We start from the raw sequence: 24565 nt of genomic DNA on the forward strand, positions 1-24565 counted from the left end.
AAAAAACCCGTACGTGTTTAATTCTACAAGGTTGTTAGCTAGAACAAATACACTTTACACTGTATGTGGTATACGTGTCCTTTTGTGTTTTGTTTTTGATTTACTGATAACCAATATTTTGCTTCGAAATGCCCATATGTTGCATATCACATTATTATCAACATCTTGCAATATTATTGTTTAAGCTGCAAAATCATAATGAGGAATCAAATAACAGAAATCAAATATGTATGATATAAACGTTGTGTTTAGAATTAAAGAATGATTATTGATAAGATATGTAAATGGGTATTTCTCTAATTGGTCACCGATTTATATCTTTCTTAAAACACATATTAATAATTCCTACTAAAAGTACATTTATCTGATCTGCAAGCTGACTTCCAAATTATAATTTAAATGCTAAGTAAGTAATCACGAAATATTACAGCTTACTGCTGTTGTGCATATTACGCATACTCTGCTTATGGAGGGTTATGAGATAAGACTGATAATGTGACACCACATAAGTTGTGTAGTCACTTTCACGAATTGGTAAACTGATACGCTGAGATTTAACTCACCAGATCCAGATTATACGATCTTAAAGCGGGGCGAAAGATACCAGAGGGACAGTCAAACTCATAGCTCGAAAATAAACTGACAACACCATGGCTAAATAAGTGTCTTGTTTTCTCGTTTCGATTTTTTTTCATTCGTCTTCATTTGCTTATTATGCGGTATTGGCTTTGCATATTATAGAAGGTCGTTCGATAACGTATAGTTTTGTACTTCATCGTCAGTAGGTCACTGGTGGAAAATTGTCTCAATGGCATTGATATATTTTCTGATTAAGATCGCAGAATTTACATCTAAATTGTAAATCGATTGTGTCCTGTGCTATTGTGACATTTTCACTGAGTCCGGTTTCGCATTGCAGGTATGCTAGCGTATAAGGTGACACATGAACCTTTAGAATTCATCCAATTCCCAAATTTATTTTCTTTTGGTTCTTATATACAAAATTTAAAAAAAGGAGATTTGAATGACTGTTTCCTCTTATTTATTTTATATACCAGAAGAATACGGCTGGTGCTGTATATAGAGCTTGTCATCTATACTATACCAAGCGCTAAATCGCCGAACTCGAAAGACAAGAATTAGGTTAAAAAAATTTAATAGACCTACAAGTAAATGTGATAGAAAAACAAGGATATAGGGTACCAATCCAAGACACAAAATTGGTCACTCCTATGAAGAAGATGAAAGAGGTTGGTACAATTTCTCATAAATTTTCTCACCAGAGTTATTTTCCAAAGTCGTTAACTATTGACTGAAATTCACAGTATATATTACAGCCCTTGGATGGTGTAAACTTCCCAAAAAAAACGTGTATGGTGTAAGGTGTATGGTGCTATGGTGTATGGTGTAAGGGGAATGGTGTAATGGTGTTTGAGGAATGGTGTGATTATGTAACGTGCGATCGGGAATGGTGTGAATGATGGTGTACGACATTTCATTGGTTGAAAACGAAGTTCTTTTTATTTTATTTTTTCGAATTGTAAACATAAACAATAATAATAATCTTAATATTTGAAATTTAAATGCATTGTGGATAATTTCGGATCGTGAAGATAGAATAGGGAATGGTGCATGGTGTAATGTGTAAGGTGTATGGTACAAAGGTGTTACGTGTATGGTGTAATGGTACAAGGTGTATGGTGTAATGGTGTATGGTGTATGGTGTAATGGTGTATGGTGTTAGTGGGAAGTTTACACCATCCAAGGACTGTAGCTTCACGTGTGTAATCTGTGGTTCTATCAATATTGATGGATTATTTCCGACACTATAATCAAATAATAAAAACCTGAAATAGCCGGAAAAAAAAATGCATCAATTTTAATTGGTGGCGTTCTTTCGATTCAGACTTTACAAAATCAATTAAGATTTTCATTTTTTTTTTGTACATAAAAAATGCCTCAAAAGGCACCATTAAGCGCCGAACATCTTCTCGATTTTTTTTAAATATATGCCCTTCATATTCCAAAATGTTTCTATAATACGAATACAGAGTATCAATATTAATTCCAGTAGATACATCTTTCAGATATTCGACCCTGTGCGAAAATTAAACAAAGGAAATTGTCTCAACCTCTTTGTCTGATATACCACTTTATAGGATATAAAGTACTAAATGTTGGCCCCATTGCCGGCAATGCTATTTTTAGCAATTATCTCCTTAAAAGGCGCTTTTAATAAACTAATTATGGAAAAACTGCTGTTGTCTAATTGAAGCTCGATATCTATTTGCGATTTTACCGCACTCAAATATATATGGTCCCATAGCTTTTCTTGGTGAATTTTGGGGTTTTTCACGATACCTGACGATTTCGCAGAAAAATTTCCCTAATTTTGAGCAACATAAAAAAAATATTTCCGGCCCTTCATACTATACATTTAAGTCAAATTTGTGCTTGCATGAAACTTCATTCATAATGCTTTCCAGAAGAAAAATATATAAAAGATATAACAACCAATCACAGAGAGCCATCTATTTTTATCTCTATGTCATGTTCCCTTCATAAAAAGGCTGCGCCCATGTAATTTTATTTGGTACATTGTAACCTATAATTCCTCTTTCTAATTTGAATAACTTCCGCTGAAATAAAACAAGTTACACAATATATATCCAAGTTGAAAACACAGAAACAATTTCCATTTAATTTCCGATCAAATTACACTTCAAAGGCTTTAGCGATTACATTTTTTTTTATTCTTAACTGATAAATTATTCATTAATGCAGAAAAATCAGATGTTTGTGAACTCGTCATGCAGTCTATTGACTGAGTAAATTATAAAACAACATCCTTGTAACAGAATACAGCTCGTGTTAAAAACTTTTGACATTCTTACGACTAAAATTGATCGTAAGTTATACTGAAATGTTCATGACTAACAAGTGTCTGTTATAGTTAGTAATAAATAGTCGCTGTTGAATAATGTTGATAAATATGATGTATTTTACAAGGAAGAAAACAAAAGTCGAGAACACGTGGCGTAACAGGAAAAAAAAAAACAAACCAATAATTTCGAAGTGCGAGACATTTTAGCGAAATATATTTCAAGCCACTATGAGACATTTTATCGCGGACATAATAGCTCATTAAAGCAGAGACATAACAGTCCATTTTATCGCAAGACTAATCCGTGCATCTGTATTTTCGTTAGTCGTTAGTTTTCGAAAACGTACTCTGTCAATAGAACTCACAGTACTAAAACCGTGATCAGCAATTTATGATGGGATAATGTTAAAGTTGTTTGTATTTACAATTTGGTTAATAAAAGTTTTTGAAACAAGCAGAGGAAATAAAAATGCAAAATGTGGCTAACGTCACAAAGCCATTTATGTTTGTATACATTATCATTGAATTACAAACAACAACTGTTACATATATTAAAATATGAAGCATCGACTTAATATCAACAAGATAAAGAGAAGAAGTCATTCCTTTCACAGTTTTATGTAGAATACTGTACGTGGAGTATATCATATAAAGAGCCCATTATGTATATTCACTGTGACATACATTTAAAATTAAACATTTGAATTTAGAACTGTATGATTAGGGACATACCATTTAGTATATTGTACTGTTTTGATACTGCTGAAATGTATAATTCTACTATTTATGAATTTCTGTCTCTCGGAAAGGGACATAGACGATTTTTACTTTTCGATAAAATGGGTAAAACAGCTTACTCTTAATGAGCTATACATTGGCGCTAAAAAGTCAGATCTATTTCACTAAAATGTTTAATAACTGAACTAAAATCAACCCCAAATGTGCCTGTGCATTTTCCTAAAACTTTCAAAGTTTTACAATTTTGTGTTTAAACATCTGTTAGTTAAGTAATATTATCGGTCGCCTTATCAGTATGAAATGACAGATTTATAGCACCACTACTTAACCATTTTATGATTGAGAGAAGATATGAAATTTTCACTTTCTTGTGCATCGATCTAGGACTTAGTATATCAGTTGTCATTTCATTTGAACTAAAAAAAAAAAAAAAAAAAAAAAAAAAAAAAAAAAAAAAACCAAACCGAACTTACAGGAATATATATATTAATAACTTGTGGCTAAATACTTGTATTTTTTGTCCATCTGATGAGTTAAGCCTTTTTCAACTCATTTTTATAGTTCCTTCTTATGTTGTACTGTTATACCACTGTCCCAGGTTTGGGATCCCGCTAACATGTTTAACCCCGCCACATTATTTATGTATGTGCCTGTCCCAAGTAAGGAGCCTGTAATTCAGTGGTTGTCGTTTGTTTATGTGTTACATATTTGTTTTTCGTTCATTTTTTTACATAAATAAGGCCGTTAGTATTCTCGTTTGAATTGTTTTACATTGTCTTATCGTGGCCTTTTATAGCTGACTATGTCGTATGGGCTTTGCTCATTGTTGAAGGCCGTACGGTGACCTATAGTTGTTAATGTCTGTGTCATTTTGGTCTTTTGTGGATAGTTGTCTCATTGGCAATCATACCACATCTTTTTTTTCATAATATATCTTCTCTTATTATAATTACGCTGACACTTTCAATGTTATGTTTGATAGTAGTTTATAGTAATGGTTACTGGACAAAGAGGTAGGATTTTGTTTTTCATCTTCCATATTCTGCAAAATGCATGACTTTAAACTTAACTTTTAATGCCCTGACTTCACCGGTATACTAATGTTGCCTTTATTTAAACCGAATGTTTCTATTGTGCATCCTAAACAATTGTATAATAATATCTCGACAGAGTTATTTATGTCAATCTAAAAAAAGTGTCAACATAATCAATTAAAGCTTCATGTGAAAATGTCTTAACGAGAAAAACATTTTAACATTCATAGAAACATAATGGTTGTTTCCTTACACCAATCAATTTAACATCAAAATAATACCCGATCTTACAGATAATATTCTCAAATAATATCAATAGTTCCTATAGAATAAGCGTTTTCATTCTTACAGATAAATGTGGCATCAAGCATGACATAATAATTCAGAACTAATCAAGATATATATGATTTTTTTCCATTTTATACCAACTTTGTTATACAAGTTATTATCTTCAAATAGAAATAAAAAAGAGGTGGGCATCAGCTGGCCCTTAAATACAAAATGTGTACTAATTCAATGTAAATGAACGTCGTACTAAACTCAAAAACATATAAATGAACTAAAATTCTTGCTAAAACATTTTACAACTAAAAATATAAGGAAAACTACGACTGTCGGGGAAAATTTAAAAGGGGATGTAAATTAAAAGTGACAATATCAAACATGATAAATTAACGTAGCGAATGAAAAACAAAACCTGGTTTTATAGCTTATTAACTTAGACCACCTGTAAATCAGTTTTTTTTTATAACAAACAGTTATAGTTTTTGAACACAGTTTAAACAGGGTTAAAAGATGAAAGCACAGAAATAATAACAAGCATGTAAATTTGCTTTAGTTTCCCCTTTACAAAACAATAACAAGTTTTGGAGATTGTTTATATTCCGGAGATGGTTTACATTTTCATCATATTCCATCACTTACTCACCTTTCAAGTGTTAACAAGCTATCTTGTATTTTATTACCAAAACATCTGTCAGCATAGACGCTTCATTGCCCATAAATTATCTATGCATGTAATATACTGTTTTTTTCTATATTTTTTCATACATAATCATTTTTCCATATCTGTTGTTGGTAAGACGAAAACTTTGAACAAAGCATTTTTGAACAGAGAAATTTCCTTCTTATGCAACCTTTCAATGTTTGATGTATAGCTGCAACTTTGGAGTGTAGACATTTTGTGTCATCTAGCATTCTACCTCGTATTGTATCGAACAAATAATGTCAATCACCACTTCTATATTTGCAAATCTTAAATCTAGATTCCTAAATAAACACTTGCTCACTACATATCTTACGTATTTTACCTTCCAATATTGTGTCCTATAATTTATTCTGTTTTCATCAGAGTAATCATGTTTGATTAAATTAATAAAAGAAGGTTATTGTATTTATCATACTTTTTAGCAGACATGAGCACTTGTCTATATTGAAAGTATGTTACCTGTTTTTTACCCTTTGCAATGTTTTCATTCTTTAAATGTGTAATAGTAAAAATTTCTTACATACCTGTTGTTATCAAAAGTTTCCACAAACAAATCATCAAAAAGGTGTTCTATATCCCGTCATTTGTTCAGTAAACAATTGGAAATGTGCTAATAGCAAATTATAATTCCATACTGTCAGTAAAATTCATATAGGCTAATTGTATGATCACAAAACTACCATCACGATTTATACAATATTGGCAAAACATTCACATGTTTTAATTACTAAATCAATGGCTGATCTATAAGTTTGATTAAGCATGAATTCAAATTAGTTCCTTTAGAATTACTTCGAATGTGACATGTGCTACAGAGCCATCCCTAATGATTAAATAGAAAATGTCGTAGTTTTGTTAAAGCATTATCATAATATATCATCACTATGAAAACTAAATAACACATTTCACATGTTACGCTTGTAAACTAGTGACACCGACTGTTAAATATGAACCAAAACGACGTTTATTGTTGATGGGAAACGCAGATATATACAACTTTTACAGATGATACTGGGTGTTGTTACATAAAAAATGGAAATTTCACAATGAGAAAATTGAAACCATATGTTTTGTTGGAAATTCAATTCTGTACGGAACCTCAATGCAATTTGTAAACAAATCAAAATATGAAGTACACTTAACCTGAATATATGCGTGGTATCATATATGTCAATCTCAATTGTATAACTGCGATGAACATATTTACCAACATTTTATTTATTCATAGTCGTTGTAACAGGATAATGCTAAGTTTTTTAAAAATTCTATCAAGTACGAAATTAACATTCCTACTATCCATTCCAATTATAAAATATAGCTGTCAACGCGACAGCAAACTGGGGGTTTATTACATTTTTAGTCACGTCATAGTTAAAGTATTTAAGGACCATAACGCCTGGACTTCAACAGTCACCAAATTTTGATTTATTTTAATTGATGTTACAGGATAATGCTATCCCACTCGTCGTATAACCCCGAATCACATCCTTGTCTTCCATAGGAAAACACTGCTTACGAATTGTTCGTCATAATAAATGTCATACACATGGGAACATGAAAATTATGCAATACTGTGGCTGTGATTTGTTATAAATGTTTTACAATAAGAAAACATCTGCTAGAAAACTACAGACCTATATCAGTACCTGTCTAACAGAAAAAAAGTGTGCTCTGGTAATACAGCTGATCTATAAGTTTGATTAAGCATGAATTCAAATTAGTTCCTTATATTCTGTCCATATTTAATTTTTGTTGCTCAATATGGGAAAATTGCTATGAGGGTGGATATAAAAAAATTCTTAAAATGCAGAAAAGAGCTGCAAGGATTATACTTGATGCACCAATACTAACACCTTGTATCAGTTTATTTAAAGAGCTAAAATGGCTGAATTTCAATTCTAGAATTTCATATCATAAACTTATTTTTGTTCATAAAATTCTGATAAAGCACCTGATTACTTAAAGGAACTCTGTTGTTCAATTGTTAACCTACATAGTAGAAATCTAAGGTCATCTGCAAATAATAATTTAGCTGTTGTACGACCGAACACAAATTCAATGAAAAAATCTTTTGCATATAGCTCATCAATACTTTGGAATAAACTACCAAACGAAATAAAATGTTGTGAAAACCTGGACACTTTTAAACAAAAATGTGTTGATTTCTTGACTATAAATGATTTTTAACAACTTAACAACAAATATTCTAATGATTTGTATTTATGTATACATATATAAATATATATATGAATTTATTTTTCTCTTGTTCTACAGACAATTTATAGTTAGCATGAACATTGCATTTACATTATATGTTAAAAACTGTAAGCTTTGTAATATTTGTACTGTTTGTTCTTTGTGAGGGCCTCAAGGTAGATTATCGAAAGCTAATTAAGTCACCCTCTTTAAATAAGGTCATTACTTACTTACTTACTTAAAACAACTGCTGTAGTTATTTTCAATATTGTGTCTTGTCTTATTGTCTTATGACTAATCGTAATCAATTTATGTAACATGTTCTATATAGACCGATGATTGGTTAAATAAAAGTTGCGTAGTCGTATTGTCCAGAAATGTTGTGACGTCTGCATCGAACTGTTTTAGGTCAGGTACCTTGCAGATAATATGAGATTCTGTCTTATTATCAACAGTATTCCCTTTCTCCTAGTTGATTCGTTCCCCGAAAATTTAGCCGAAAGTTGGTAGTCAAAATAACAATGAAATATATTACTCAATAAATACAACGATTATTAGTAATCAAAGTCATACTATGAAAATACAATTTCTATAATCTGGTGTTTTGGGGATTCAGAAATATCCTTATGGTATGTAAAACTATGATTAACCGAATTATTTGACAGAACAACCTCTACAGTAAAAATATTTTAAGATACCATGTGTGCAAATTTAATAATCAAATCGTAATAAAAGTAAGCTCCTGTCATATGTTGAGTGAGATACGAGGCATCTTCTAGAGGCATAGATATAGGAAGATGTGGTGTAAGTGCCAATGAGACAACTCTCAATCCAAAAATAAAAAAATTATAAAAGTAAACCATTATAGGTCTACGGCCTTCAATACGGAGCCTTGACTCACACCGAACAACAAGCATAATCACGTCCATGGGACTATTTCTTGCTATTACAATATAAATAGTTATCAAAGGTACCAGGATTAAAATTTAGTACGCCAGACGACGCGCGTTTCGTCTACATAAGACTCATCAGTGACGCTCAGATCAAACTAGTTATGAAGCCAAACAAGTACAAAGTTGAAGAGCATTGAGGACCTAAAATTTAAGAAAATTACGCCAAATACGACGAAGGTAATCAATTTCTGAGATAAGAAATCCTTAGTTTTTTTTTCGAAAATTCGATGTTTTGAAACAGGTTATTTATAAAATGACCATACAATTGATATTCATGTCAACACCGGAGTGTTGACTACTTATGAAGTCAAACAGGTACAAAGTTGAAGAGCATTGAGAATCCAAAATTCCAAAAAGTTGTGCCAAATACGGCTAAGGTAATCTATGCCTGGGATAAAAAATTCCTTATTTTTTCCGAAAAATTCAAAGTTTTGTAAACAGGAAATTCATACACATGACCACATTGTTGATATTCATGTCAACACCGAAGTGTTGACTACTGGGCTGGTGATACCCCCGGAAACGAAACGTCCACCAGCAGTGGCATCGACCCAGTGGTGTAAATAGTTATCAAGGGTACCAGGATTATAATTTAGTACGGCAAACGCGCGTTTCGTCTACACAAAACTCATCAGTGACGCTCATATCAAAATATTAATGATGCCAAACAAGTACAAAGTTGAAGAGCATTGAGGATCCAAAATTCCAAAAAGCTGTGCCAAATACGGCTATCTGTAAAAGGAAACTTCCCTGAAATGAAGTATCTGACACGTGATCAGATAACTGGTTCCATAAATGTAGACTTAAATTTAGCAATTGAGCTTTAAATCCGGATTTAACTTGTTAAACCGTTAATTGGTTGGTATATTTCAAACAAAAAGAGACATATAATTCGTGTTTTAGTCTACGAGAATGCTGTTTATATCAAACTGTGGCTATTTTTATTTTAATATATTTCTTAAATAGAACTAAATTGCTGATATAATCAATTAAATTGCTTCCGTAATAATCTAATTTAAAAGGATTTTTTCATTAATTACAAGAACGTGCACATTTTAAATAAACTGGCTCAATAAAAGTCTACATAGGAAATAATATACGCATAACAAACTTGAATCAAACAGCTTTGAAAATAAATTATTAAACAATGCACGGGAACCTGTATTACATCTAATTACAACAAAACCCAAGTGTACGTAACAAAAGTACAAGGGCGTCCATGTTTTATTATCTTTCAAAAGCCAGCCATGAATAAATTATTGTTTTAGTGCATTTCAATTTTGCATCAAAATAAACCAATGTATAATTACAGGATTTACATACTTACTAAATGTTTATAGAAAAGTTAATTGTTTCGTTGCCAATAATTGTTGTAATAAACACACATTATTTGAAATTGCATTTCCAGAAAAATGCAACTATAATATGCAACAGTTGGTATTGTTAGATCGTGCATTCGAGTTGTTAAAGGGGCACTAGCTACGAGATATATATAAAAAAAAATTAAATATATTTTGTTGTACAATCATTTAAAAACGTGAAATAGTGAAATGATAATTCGCTTTTAATAGGCAGTATGGTTTTATTTTGTCAAAATAAGCGAAGAAATATTTATGATGAATTATTCACTTGCAAGTGAATAATTCGACCTCAATTTTATTATAATATAAGCAAGACGACGGGTGCCACATGAGGAGCAGGATCTGCTTACCCCTCCGGAGCACCTGAGATCACCCCTAGTTTTTGGTGGGGTTCGTGTTGCTTATTCTTTATTTTTCTATGTTGTGTCATGTGTTCTATTGTTTGTCTGTTTGTCTTTTTCATTTTTAGCCAGGTGTTGTCAGTTTATTTTCAATTTATTAGTTTGACTGTCCCTTTGGTATCTTTGGCCCTCTTTTAATTCATAGTCATGTGACATTCAGTGTGATCCCTTAGCAAGAGATAGATAACGGTAGAAATATGCATGTTCTGATATTATAAGGAAAGGAAATCAACATTGAAAGTGAAACAAAGGTAAATCATTTGATTGACTGATTCGATCTAAAATAAACTTATTCTTATACAGGTAAAACAATGATTAACTCATTTTTCAACCGAAAACATGAAATAAAACAGACATAGAAAAATCCAATTGCATGAGGTGGATATCTTTTTTGTTTATGTTCATATCTTGTTATATGACCTTCGGCAGTTTTCGGAGGTCATCACGATAGTAAACTAGATGGCGTTTCGACAATAATTCACACAAAACTCTGATACATATTATCTAGTACATGCATTAATAACTGTTCATTTTCGATTTATTGTAATTTGGATATATGTTTTAGTATGTTTTAAATCAATTATGAGAATTGGAGTCAATTCGATGAACACATTTTTGAAATAGCCTAGTTTAATTCAGGTTGAGGTTCATATGATTATTTATTTCAAAATATATTTACGAGTTTTTAACATCGGTTTATTCATGTTGCCAGTTATTATGTAGTATTTAGTACTGCGCAACAATCTTATCAAATGGACTACTAAAAGAGTTGTAGATTTTTATTTTTATTTTAACTTGTTGAAAACGTGACAAGCTCCCTGCACGAAGTATCAGATTAATGTCATCGACACATTCTTTATATTTCTAACCGTGGTAACGAGCCTGTAATTCAGTGGTTATCGTTTGGTCATTTCTTTTATATTTGTTTTGAATAACTAATTTGCTATAAATCATCCTCTTTAATTGTTTCACATTTTGCCATGTCGAGGTAACTAGTATACGATAGGTGTTTTGCTTTTGAAGGCCATAAATTGACTTCAAAATGCTTACCTCTTTGTAATTTAGACTCCTATGGATTGTTGTTGGAATGTCTGATATTTACTTTTTTATATATAATCTTTATAGTTCTGTGCAGAAAATATTGTTTAGGGAACTTTTCTGAAGAAAACATTGTTTATTGAACTTATATGGCGAAAAAGAGTGGTATATATTCCAAACTTATGCTGATTGCAGCATTGTCACTGTGGTTGAGAGAGTTGATTGTATTTACTAAACCAATATTTAACACCTGCATAGTCACCACAAATTAGACGATTTCACTTTATAAAACCCTAACCCGTTCCTATATTGATTCATTTTCATCGTGATTACTTGATAACACAACTTCAAGCATTTAATGTAAGGGTACTCAATATCTAGAAAACATCTCAGCATTTTAGTTAAGTCTTATTACCGTAATTTCCGATTCAGCATTGCAATCTCAAGAGACGAAATTTGATATAGCAAAACGTATCGCTGCTTATTTATTTTAGTGAAAAAGTGGAAATGAAATGTAAACATTCAATACTATGTGTTTTATATAAAAACAAACTTAGATCTCTGGATAAATAGAATTAACGACTTAATAACTCAAATGAACAACATATTATGCTATACCGTTTGAGTTATTTGAAAATTGATCACGTGACTATGAAAATTACAACTGTCTCACTTAATATTCTATTAATATGTCCACTGTGCATGGACAATCCCTTTTGAGAAAAATGACATGTAGTAATTGTTGTTATGTCGTATTTGTTTAGATTTTCTCTTCAAAATTAATCATTCATAAGCGGATGTTTCCAGAATTACAACATTAATGCCGAATGCAGTTTTATTGATTGCTATTGAAACAGGAAATATTGTCAATTTTTTATTCCGATATAAAGGTAAAGAGGAACCAGATTCGATCTAATTCCCGATCATATTTATAAACAAAAGATACCAAGAAGTCCCTTTTCTTTTGACCTTTTTCTATATGATAACAGTTAACAAAGGTACCATGATTATAATTTAGTACGCCAGACGTGCGTTTTGTCTACATTAGACTCATCAGTGATCAAAATAGTTTATAAAGCCAAACAAGTACAAAGTTGAAGAGCATTGAGGACTCAAAATTCCAAACAGTTGTGCCAAAAACGACTAAGGTAATCTATTCCTGAGACAAGAAAACAATTTTTTTTTTCACTCTAGTCAACTTGTACAAATGCAAAATATTTGTCGAACCCAAGTTCGGATCTTGTTATTGAGTGGTTATCGTTTATTTGGCCGTAAGTGAAACTCATCCTTTAGCGATTACATAGAATAATATTGGATATGCAAAATTTTTTTTTCCATTTTTATCTGAGAGTATTTTGAAAATTTTCAGTTAAAAAAAGTATAGAAAAAAATCCAATGTTTATCTCGACTGCAGTTTCACTGAATGTTTGCTATCACATGCCGTCATTGCTGTTGCTTGTTTTTTTTATTCGAGTGTCACTGATGAATCTTTTGTAGACGAAACGCGCGTAAATAAAAAATTTCAAGCCTGGTTTCTATGATGAATTTATTTACAACCACTTGGTCGATGCCACTGCTGGTGTACTTTTAATTTACCGAATGTATCACCAGCCCAGTAGTCAGCACTTCTGTTTTGACACTAATAATCATTGATATGGTCAGAATAATAAAAAAAAAAATATTTACAAAATTTTAATTTTTTAAATGCTAAGTCTTTTCTACCACAGGAATAGATTACCTTAGCTGTTTTTGGCCAAACCTTTGGTAATTTTTGGGCCCCAATGCTCAACGTCATACTTTATTTGGCTTTTTAAACTTTTTTTTTAATCGAGCGTCACTGATGAGTCTTTTGTAGACGAATTGTGCGTCTGGCGTAAATACAAAATTTCAATCCTGGTATCTATGATGAGTTTATTTTCAACTGCTCAGACGTTAATGTAATTAGATTTTGTCTGTCATCATCAATATTCCTGCGCACATGAACCAAACTATGTCATTGAACGAAGTCATTCAGACTTAACTGATTCGAAAACAATGTTAAGAATAAACCGCTTAATTACAAATACAGTATGCAATGTTTTGACATTTGATTTTTGGAACTCGCCGTTTCGTCTAATTTAATACATCTCATTTATATGAAGGTTTTACAAAGAAAAATGTACACATTGAATACGCTAATCATTTTTTTCTATGTCAAATGACAAAGAAGTATAAAGCTTTGTGTCGTTTGCAGAGTTGTGCAGCTACATATCATAGAATTGACGATAAATCCCCCAAAAAGTTTAACAAATGCCGTTAAAGTACAGGAAATCAAGGAGGTTTGGCAATGTTTAATGGACTAGTTACACTCACGACATCTAAAAATTGATTTAATCTTGTGGAACCTGAATATGAAAAAAAACCCGCCCAAACAAACTGGGTACCTTACTTTAACAACTTTTTTTCATAATTTTCCATATTTCATTTAAATTTACATCAAATGACAATAGATTACACCCGCGAAATCGCGGGCATACCCAGTTGTAAACTGTTGTAGAATGATTCTTTGTAAAACATATTATGTCTGCAGAATTTAATAAAAGGTATCAAAAGCCCTCTCACTTTTTCCAAAGTCTGTTATCTGTTTTCTTTCTGTTAAATTCAATTATTTTCATGTTTCCGGCCTCAGACTACAATTGTTCTTCACCATTGCTACAATGCATTTTTTATGGGGTAAAAGTCAAATCAAATTATCAAATTTAAAATTTGCACCGCTTCAAACATGAAATAAATGCAACTGCTTATAGACCATTATTATTCTAATAAAATTAAATATGCTTCTAGGACAATCCATTAGTGCTTTTCTTCTTTTGAGAGCCCTATCACGTGTATTAACATGCCAATGGTAGGATTTGAATCTTGTATACATAACGAAGGCTAATTTGAGGGGTCACGGGTCGCAGGGGTCCTGATCCCGAAATCCCGGGCTTAAAAACCTGAACTCCCGAGGTGCCGAATTTAAAGAAATTCATATCCCGACATCCCGAAATTCGAAAAAAAAAATATTCACGTAAGGATCAATCCCAAAATCCCGAGCTTAAAAACACACGATCCCGACGTCCCGAAAAAGTTCTGCCTTCCTCAAATCTCTACCCTACTTTCATTTTGGTCAAATCACTACTTTCACCCTCAACAATAAATGTTTACTCCATTTAAGGGCATTGTTTTTTTCTAGTATGTGCGTCCGTTAGTTCGTTCGTTCGTTCGTTCGTTCGTTAGTCCGTCCGGCTTCAAGTTAAATTTATTGGTTGTGATAGTTTTTGATGAAGTTAAAGTCCAATCAGTTCGACACTTAGTAAATAATTATGTTCCCTATTATATAATCTTTCTAATCTTTTATGCCAAATTAGAGATTTTACCCCATGTAACGGTCCACTGAACATAGAAAATGATAGTGCCGATGTGGCATCCGTGTTCTATGGACATATTCTTTTTCCCACATGTTTTACTTATTTCAACATATTTGCAATTGGTATGACCCCTTAAATAGTCATTTCAAAGAAAACAGTAGACAGAATACAGAGAGTCCATATATATAGCTATATATCATCGTAGTATAATTGTAGCTTACATGTAGATAAACGGGAAAAATAATTGTCCTTTCTAAGGAGGTATAATAGTTGTGGTTCTTGTGATCTAAAAACCATGATACGGCAAACGCTCTGGTTGGCTTATTTATTTTTCATTTTTGTAATTGGAAAGCTGAAATAATCTCTTTTGTAGTAAAGATTTTTTTACTTATTGCGAATGTCTAGATGTAAGTCATGATACAAGATTGCCTCAACTATACCCGTGGTATTCTTGTTTTCAAGTTCGAAAGAGAAAGATGAGTTGAATATAATCACCGCATAATGAATAAGTCGACAAAGTATAGGAACACATCGAAAGTCCAATTTTCTGTTAAAAACAGTCATCTACACATAAGGAGGCATACATAATCCAATCATTTAATTGATGTCAGTTTCAGAGAATTGGGTATTTGATTCATAGTAATTTTTCACGGTACGTATTACTGAATTTCAAAACGTTTGTGAATAATGTCATATTTTTATTTTGAAGTGCTATATTGATTTCACAACTGATAATTGCACTAGCAAGAGTAATTGTATACCTTGGTAAACATTTTACCGAGTTGAAAACAATTTTAGATTATTTACATGTTAGATTAAATCTATTTTTCTATAGTACCACCGAAAACAGTTTTTTCTTTTCATTAGTGTCTTGTAAGTGAATAAACTGTTATCAGAGGATATATTAAAAACTAAGCTCCAAGTTGAAGCAAATCAAATATAAGTTGAGTATAGACACAAATACATTTTTGTATATTGGAAAAATCAAATATAGACAATAACAATCAAAACCAAGGAGTAAACAAAGACTCATAAAACCAAAGGATGGAATAACCGTTTCACAAATGATATCGGATATGTTCCTTACGTCGTAACTACAATCCCCTTCCCTTTCATGAATGTGACCTACCGAATTAGACTATTTACCGGATTTGTTATCACATTAGCAACACGATGGGTGCCACATGTGGAGCAGAATCTGCTTACCCTTCCGGAGCACCCGAGATCACCCCTAGTTTTTTGGTGGGGTTCGTGTTGTTTATTCTTTAGTTTTCTATGTTGTGTCATGTGTGCTGTTGTTTGTTTGTCTTATTTCCTTTTTAGCCATGGCGTTGTCAGTTTGTTTTAGATTTATGAGTTTGACTGTCCCTTTGGTATCTTTCGCCCCTCTTTTACATCAACAGTTATAAATAATAATTAAGAAACAACACGAACTCCACTAAAACCCGGGAGTGAAATCAGGTGCTCTGGAAGGGTAAGTATTTCCTGCACCGTATACGGCACCCGTCGTGTTATTTCTTTGTTCAGTTCGATAATGATGGAAGGTTATTATGACTGAGAAAGAATATCAGATATGATTTCTGACACACTTTTGTCACAATGGCCAATCAGCCCATGATGGCGACCGTAAAATGTCTTGAGCGATGACCTTAGTTTGATTGATTCATAGCCCTGTCTTAGCAACTTTTGAGAAAGCAGTATTCCTCGTTCAACAAAATCAACGTACTTTGAGCTAGCTCTAGAGTAACGTATCAATTGAGACACATATACTCCATATGCTGGTGCCGCTGGGATGTTGCTAGACAGAAATGGAAAGTTGACTACAGAAAAATTAAAATCATCGCGTTTGTCATAAATATAGTGTTGTAACTGATAGAACAGTTTTGCGCTTTCATAGACTATGTACAGTGTCTTGTAAGGGAATACATTAAAAGTTGATCGATGAGCAATGCATACAACTATACCCCGTCATATTGCTTTAGATAAAACAATGATTGATAATTGGTTAACACGATAATTCAAAATCTCCAATTTGATAGTTAGACGTTACATTAAAACACATTATTCTTTAATTTCTGCAGATTAGTAATGATGTGATTTGTATCTAAAGTAGAGTAGATGCATTAGAGTATGCCTATTAGACATGTTGTTATGCAGCGAACATTTAAAGTGTTGTAATGGGATGAACGCCAAAATGACAGCAATTATTTAAATACTCGATATCTTTCTTTTTTCGTTTTCAGACAAGCACATGCACGAAAAGAAAAAAAGACGACCAGACACTGAACAGTCTACAAAATACCACATACAACATGAGTCCAGTAAAAGGAAAACTGAATTCTGACCGACGATGGTCTAGTCAAAACACAAAGATATTATTGCATGATCTGTAGTTCTTGCTCTGCTAGTGACAACCATGTTGAACTTGTTTCTCAATTTTACTCGGGGATCAGACGTCATACATATAATGCCTTGTGTAACCGTAAGATCTTTACATATTTATATACTATTGATACATGCGTTTTCATTAACCATCAACATAACCGAATGATAGATAAAAGCGTTCCTGATCAGCGACAATTAAGGTAAGGGAAAGCACTCGTATAGGTTAAAATAATTACATTATCATTAAAGAGTCTCTAAAATAAGAATGTAAAATTGATAAAATTTAAGGGGAAATACTTAAACATGTCATTTTCTACATATGAACATTTGGAAAACAGTAGAATTCCTGAAACTAGATTTTTTTTATGTAAACAGTATGAAAAGAAAATAAATATTTAAAAGAGAGGCAAAAGATACCTAGAAGGCATTAACAGGACGTAAAACTATTAAGAATTACAAAAAATAGAAAACACTTTGTTTAGATATAAAAAAGAATATGTGGTATGACTGGAAATGAGACGACTCTCCACAAAAGACCAAAAATGAGACATAATTTAACAACTATAGGTCACCGTACGGCCTTCAACATTGAGCATAGCCCATACCGCATAGGCAGCTAAAAAAGGCCCTAAAATGACAATGTAAAACAATTCAAACAAGAAAACTTACGGCCTCATTTATGTACAAAAAATGAACGAAAAACAATAATGTAATACATAAACATACGACAAAACTGCTCCTGACTTAGGACAGTATATTTAAGACAACGTATGTTCTGAAAATAGCTGTAATGTAGTAATTTCCCAGATAGTTAAAAACAAAAGTTAATTGTATCTGGTTGCTTTTTATTCAAGGTCCAGTTTTAAACATATCCTTCATGTTCACATGCCAATTCATTAAAAATGTAGTTATTGCAAAGTGGGTCAACTGATTTGAAGGTCTGCACTTATAAAAAGAGAAAGAATGCAGACTTTTTGCCTAATAACATGCAACTCACCTACCACAAATCCATGTTGCCTGACGATTTCATTACCACTAAGTACCCTCGGGGATAATGGGAAATTACAAATGACATGTTTGACGTTAAACATAGATGAAGCAAACTCCTTTAAAATCACGTTCATAGAATTATTTGCTATTAATTTAAAGTCGTGTTAGATATCCTCATGCATTGTGACACAAACTGCACGCAAACTATTATTACTATCTAAAATATCAAACTATTTTATTTACTTTTGAGTGAGATAAAATTGCATTATAGAAATACAAACAGAGTATTGATGAAACAAGATTGCATATCAATTATACTCGAATCGCATAAAACTATTTATTTTACTATAGAGAAAATACAGTACTAAATTTAGATTCATAACAACCTATATCTAATGAACTTGTACTAATTAGAACACCTGATTGAATTGTTTATTCTCAATTGACCCAATTTAATCAAATAAATATACATGATCAAATTACAACAACAATAAATATAAACAAAAATTATGTATCTTACTATCCACTTTAATCACAATCAACGTTTGTCAAAAATAGGTTATATGAAGATGATTCAAACACTAGTGTGTAAATAGATACAAAATCTATTTCAGAATGCAGATTCACTACTCGAGCTTGCATTCAGATACTATAAACATTCTTCAAGAGATGATAATGTATATTGTTTAACTGGTGCATAAGTCGCCTTAATAAAATATTATTGACTTATTTTTTTATGAATTCTAAATTTACTGTAACCGTATGTTTTTTTCAAAAAAACTACAATGTTAGTTACATTTTAATTTTTCTTATCTAAATGAAAAGAAAATACATGTATTTTGTACTATAGAGAAAAGTACAAATCATGCAAACCTTTTGTCAAAATATCTGAGGAAGTGCGTAATATAAATGAAATCAGTTCTATTACTACATTCTAAGTTAGATTTGATAAATTACCATGTTATCCGTTTTATCCAAGTTAATGTCATAAAAAACTATTGAAACAAGTATTTTTATTAGTGATATATATATATATATATATATATATATATATATATATATATATATATATATACACTGATGAAGTGCTAATAACAGCATTTGGTTATGTTGTCTCATTTTGGAATGTTTACATTCTATAGGGTGTAAGAAGATACCATGCTTAGGTTTATTGAGTGTGCTTTACAGGACTCTCATCATTCACTAATCAACGTTATTCTATGTATTGTTTGTCTAATGCTGATATCATGGGCTTCAAGTTTGTTTCTGCATTGACTTAGTCAATACTTTGTCTTGAAGTACAAGTTGTGTAACTTTATGTTTTTCTGTAATCAAAACACAAACAGTGGAGGCTTAGTACTCCTTAGACGAGTTCAAATCATACACAGTTTTCAGCAAAATAACCGAGAACGTAGATCATAAATATAAAAACATTTAGTATAAGGATTTTCTACAACCTGAATAGATTATCGTAGATGTACTATATACCGCAAATAACCTCTGAACTTTGGTTCTTCAAAGTTCATTAACTTTGTGTTTATAATGCCTTTTTCACGTTCTTTATTCTGATGAGTCTTTTGTAGATCGAACACGCGCGTATGGTGTCCGATTTTGTTATATGGAAACCTATTATAAGGTTATACACTAGTTAATCTTTCACATGACTTTTATGAATAAAAACACATTGATTGATTCTGCTTTTAGATTAAATTTTGATGTTGGCATAATCATATCCATGCTTATCTGCTGGTAAAGAAAAGCAATATAACACTGATAGTGACATCACTAGTTGTAGGGGTGATATTTTTTTCGCCTGCGCTTCCTCCGTTCTAGTCAACACTATTGCTAAATATTTAAATTCAATTGACTTTTTTGCATTGTCGTTTCATGTATGTTTTTTTTAACATTGTTTATCTGCATTTATTTTACTGATGATATGAGTTAGTCGCTTTGTGTCATTTTAAAGAAATGAGAAAAGTATTCCGAAGAGAAATATTGTAATACAAATTCGTTAATATAGCAAATGTAGTCGATTATGTAAAATTTCATTTGAGAAAAATAGCAAATTAGTTGTTAAATTGGTGCGTGAAGGATGTCGTAAGCAATGAAACTTAAATCAAACACTTGAAAAAGTGTAAAGAAACACATTAGTAAATAACGTTCTTGTCAAAGCCGGTCATGCATGTGTCCGAATAGCATGACATCGATACTTTTATATTGCTTTTTCAAGTGCATTTTGGCAATAGGAAGAACTTCGAAGAGTAACTTTATATATTCGTGAGAATTTAAATTTCACCGCGAACATATCAATCCCACTTCAGTTTAGATACAATGTTGATTTACTAATGTTATTCCGACACCACCAGTTTAATATTATTCTGCACTTAAAAGCACCAATAAACTTGTATGCGATGATATTAATATTGCTGATCATACCAAATCATCTCCATTTTGTATTTTTACATTTGTTTTATATTTCGTTTGAAGCAGTTCTTAATAATAATATATCGAAACACGGGTGTTATTATGCTTGTATACATCACTGGCTTCATGCAAGGATTCGGAACACCATAATGAATTGTTTTAAAAAAAATGTAATATATGTCACAGTCTTATTTCTCGGTGCTATGTTTAAGGAAATATAAAACTATAACTTGTTCTTGTTTTACTGCTTTGAACTAACAAGCAAGTGATATCAGAAGCTATATTTAATAAAACGAGGTGTTTTAATTTTGCAAAAAAGAAAATTACACTTTATCAGTAGCAATCATCTATTACGAGATATCTAATCACATGATATAACTTATCAACGTATTTCTACAGCAGTAATATGACAGGTGTGACATGCGAAGAAGAATTTGTTTACACTTTCAGAGCAATCGAGATCACCCCCAGCTTTTGGTAGGGTTCGTGTTGCTCAGTCTTTAGTTATCAATGTTGTGTTAAGTGTATTTGTTTTTTACCATGGCGTTGTTTCGACTTATGAGTTTGAATGTCATTTGCTTTCTTTCACCTATATCTTATAAGTTTCGTTTGTCCGAAAATCTTGTCTGGATTTATCTTCATCAGGAACGCCGAAAATAGAACTTTATCGAACATTTTAATATATACATGACTAATGTGTTGGTCAGACTAAACTTTTTTTTTACTATTTTAATTTATTGGTTTTGTTTGTTTTTTTTTTCTACAAATGTTCTTCTACTTTATAATAGAATAATAGTATTTTAGTGAACACGATTAAGTTATGCGGTGAAGTATTTTATAGAAGTTCATATAGAAACGAGAATACTACTAAAAACCGGGGTGATTTAATGCAAGAATACGGAACCCTCTACTGAAAATACTTTCAAAATAATTGTAGTAATTGTAGTTAATGTCTTATTTTCGAGCAGAAATGTTAAATACACAACTGATATATAGAACTATACTATACTCAATGTTTTAAAACAGTTTTCTTTGATTAAAACAATATTAGTTAAGCTCTCCGTTAAATTGAACCCATTTGTCTATATTGCCGTCAGATACAGTGACGCAACTGAGAGAACAGTTTTTTACTTTTGTTTATTAGTGTCTTACTAGGACGAAAATTAAATTTTATGAATTAGAATGTTGATTTATGAACAGCGAATAACACTTTTATGTGACGACTTATTGTAGATACACCACCAAAAGAATAATTAACACTCTGATTTAGAATTCAGAATATAGTTTTGAGACTATGCCTTTACATAATATTCTCTATTACTGTCAGTTTGAAAGTGATAACAGAATTGATTGTGCTAAAAAAAACAATATTTTATTTTATAAGAGCTGCATTATACAGAATGACTTTCGTACTTTATTTAGCCTATTTTACATTGTAATTCGAGCGGTATTCATGAATCTTTCGAAGACAAAACGCGCTTCTAGTGTCCCAAATTTTAATCCTGGTATATATGACGAGTTTATTTAAGACTTTTTATTATGCAGCGAGCATTTTAATATATAAGCTGCTATAAAAAGTATAATAACAAAAATATCGAGGTCTGAGAAAATAACGTATATTATAATGAATGTATAAAAACATACTCAATGGTCTTGAATTATAGATTCCAGGTACTAACGTTGTTAATCATCTTAATTACATGTTACAGTGTTCTTTTATTTGTCTTTGTGAATTATTACTTTAACTGTTTAGTCTATTTTTGGTAATATTCATTTTTAGTGGCTCGGTACTTATACATTGTGTTATTGTGATATGGTAGAATTATTGGATTAACGCTAATATTACAGCTATAATTTAAACACTTTTTCTTTGAAACATCTATTTGGTATACAATACAATTCTATATCCGTTGTCTTCATGTCACTTGTACAGTGCAAGTAATTACTATGAAAATTAACGACCTTGCTTCACAGGTTAACGCAGCATGATATAAGCAAATCTATTTATGAATATGTTTTGTTTACTTAATAACATAATTTTCACTTAAAACCTATACATTCTTGAAGATATGAGTTTTTTTATTTGATTCCAATTTCTATTTAGATATCTATATAATTCATACATTGTTTAGAAATTCAATTTACCGATAAACCGTTGATAAGTCTTATTCACATTCGCGAGAAAGGGAACAGTATAGTCAATTCAAACTTATCCTTGGTCATCTATGAAACTAATATTTTATAACAGCAACGGTCAATATTGTTCGGTTTAATTATTACATTTTTTTTATCAATGTTTTTTTCCAAATGAAATGTAAACGTTATCAAAATAATGAAACACAAATACATAGTTTTATTTATTCTATGTATCTTTATTTTGAAGAATGTATGGACTAAATTTGTGCTATAAAAATGAAATGAAACAAAATATTTAACATAATAAGAAATACATAACATAAAAAAATAGCATACATTTTATTTACCCAAGAAAAAGTTGCTAAATATTTTGTCTGAGGTTTTAAATAAAATATCTTGTTTTTTTTATAGTAGTTGTCGGATACTTTTTTAAAATTCGGTCGTCTGAATTGACTTAATACTACATACATACATATGAGCAAAAATTGTGTCTTTCAACAGGCTGTTAACATTGAACAAATCAGGCAAAGATTTTGCAAGAATGACACAATTTATGGTATGTCAAGTTGTCGTTCCCTCGAGAAATACATTATAATTTATTTTTCTAGTAAGTTACAATATTTTTAATGTTAACTTTAATTGAGATTTTGTCCCACTAGATAAAGTATTTACTATATACATGCATACATGTATACATGTATACATGAAAAAAAATATAGGCAACAGTAGTATACCGTTGTTCAAAAGTCATACATGACATATATTGACTGGATAACAGTTCGTTAAAATGTCCGCAAATATTAACAGCGAGTGCAATACTGTTGTTGAATAAAAACTATCAGAATATATTAATGTTTTGGTCTAGAACAAAGAAAACCATACAAACAAGGTATCATTAAAAGAGGTTCTAACGTTGCAAATTAGTTCTTCTTGAATCTCATAAATCTTATTCATAGTAGGAAAACAGTTCACTTACCTCCTTGAAACTTTAGGAAACAAAGTATCAATAGACACGCAGTTAACAGAAAATTATCCCGTCTTCAATATTCATTAAACACGATAAGCTCCAAACTTACTGTATTTCCAAGAAAATGTAATTATCAGAATACCTGGCCTTGAAAGCATAAAATTTTGCTCAGTGCTTGAAACATGAAATTTGATTGGTTGATTTTCGAGTCTGAGTACAAAAATCATGCAGAAAATTTTTATGACCATGAGGCCTGATAAAATAAAACAATTTTCAGTTTTTGCATTATTAGCAAATAAAGTCACATGTTCCAATTACAACATCAATATTTGCAGACAGAAAAGTGAATTATGTAACGAACTATCCACTTGAAACACAATCAATGTTTGTATAGTACAAAGGTTTTATGAAGATGATACATACTATAGAGTGTAAGTAGATACAAAATCTATATCAGCATGCATATTCAGTACTTAACATTCAGGTACTGTAAACATTCTTTAAGAGGTGTTATTCAATAATGTTAAGCAGGTGCATTTGTCGTCTTATACTAATGTTATTGGCGGAGTTGTTGTTTTATTTCTGATTTCACATCAACCACAAGTTTTTCCAATAGTACAATGTTCGTACTTCTTTTTTTCTTAGTTAATCAAGATAGAAAAGAAGATGTTAATAGTACTG

At 31.2% G+C, this 24565-nt stretch overlaps 1 protein-coding gene across 2 annotated transcripts in view; it reads right to left on the reverse strand.

The window, feature by feature from the left end:
- Nucleotides 1-24058, reverse strand: part of LOC143054569 (prostaglandin E2 receptor EP3 subtype-like) — a 68248-nt gene extending 44190 nt beyond the window's left edge. Inside the window, exon 1 of one of the 2 annotated variants that reach the window (XM_076227593.1) lies at nucleotides 23894-24058. The gene's annotated coding sequence lies outside the window, so the exon portion shown is untranslated. Of the gene's footprint in view, nucleotides 1-6168; nucleotides 6306-23893 lie in introns of those variants that run through there. The other variant, XM_076227599.1, reaches the window with a different exon arrangement.
- Nucleotides 24059-24565: the final 507 nt, after the last annotated feature.

Source organism: Mytilus galloprovincialis, chromosome 1 (assembly GCF_965363235.1).
Source record: "Mytilus galloprovincialis chromosome 1, xbMytGall1.hap1.1, whole genome shotgun sequence".
NCBI lineage: Eukaryota > Metazoa > Mollusca > Bivalvia > Mytilida > Mytilidae > Mytilus > Mytilus galloprovincialis.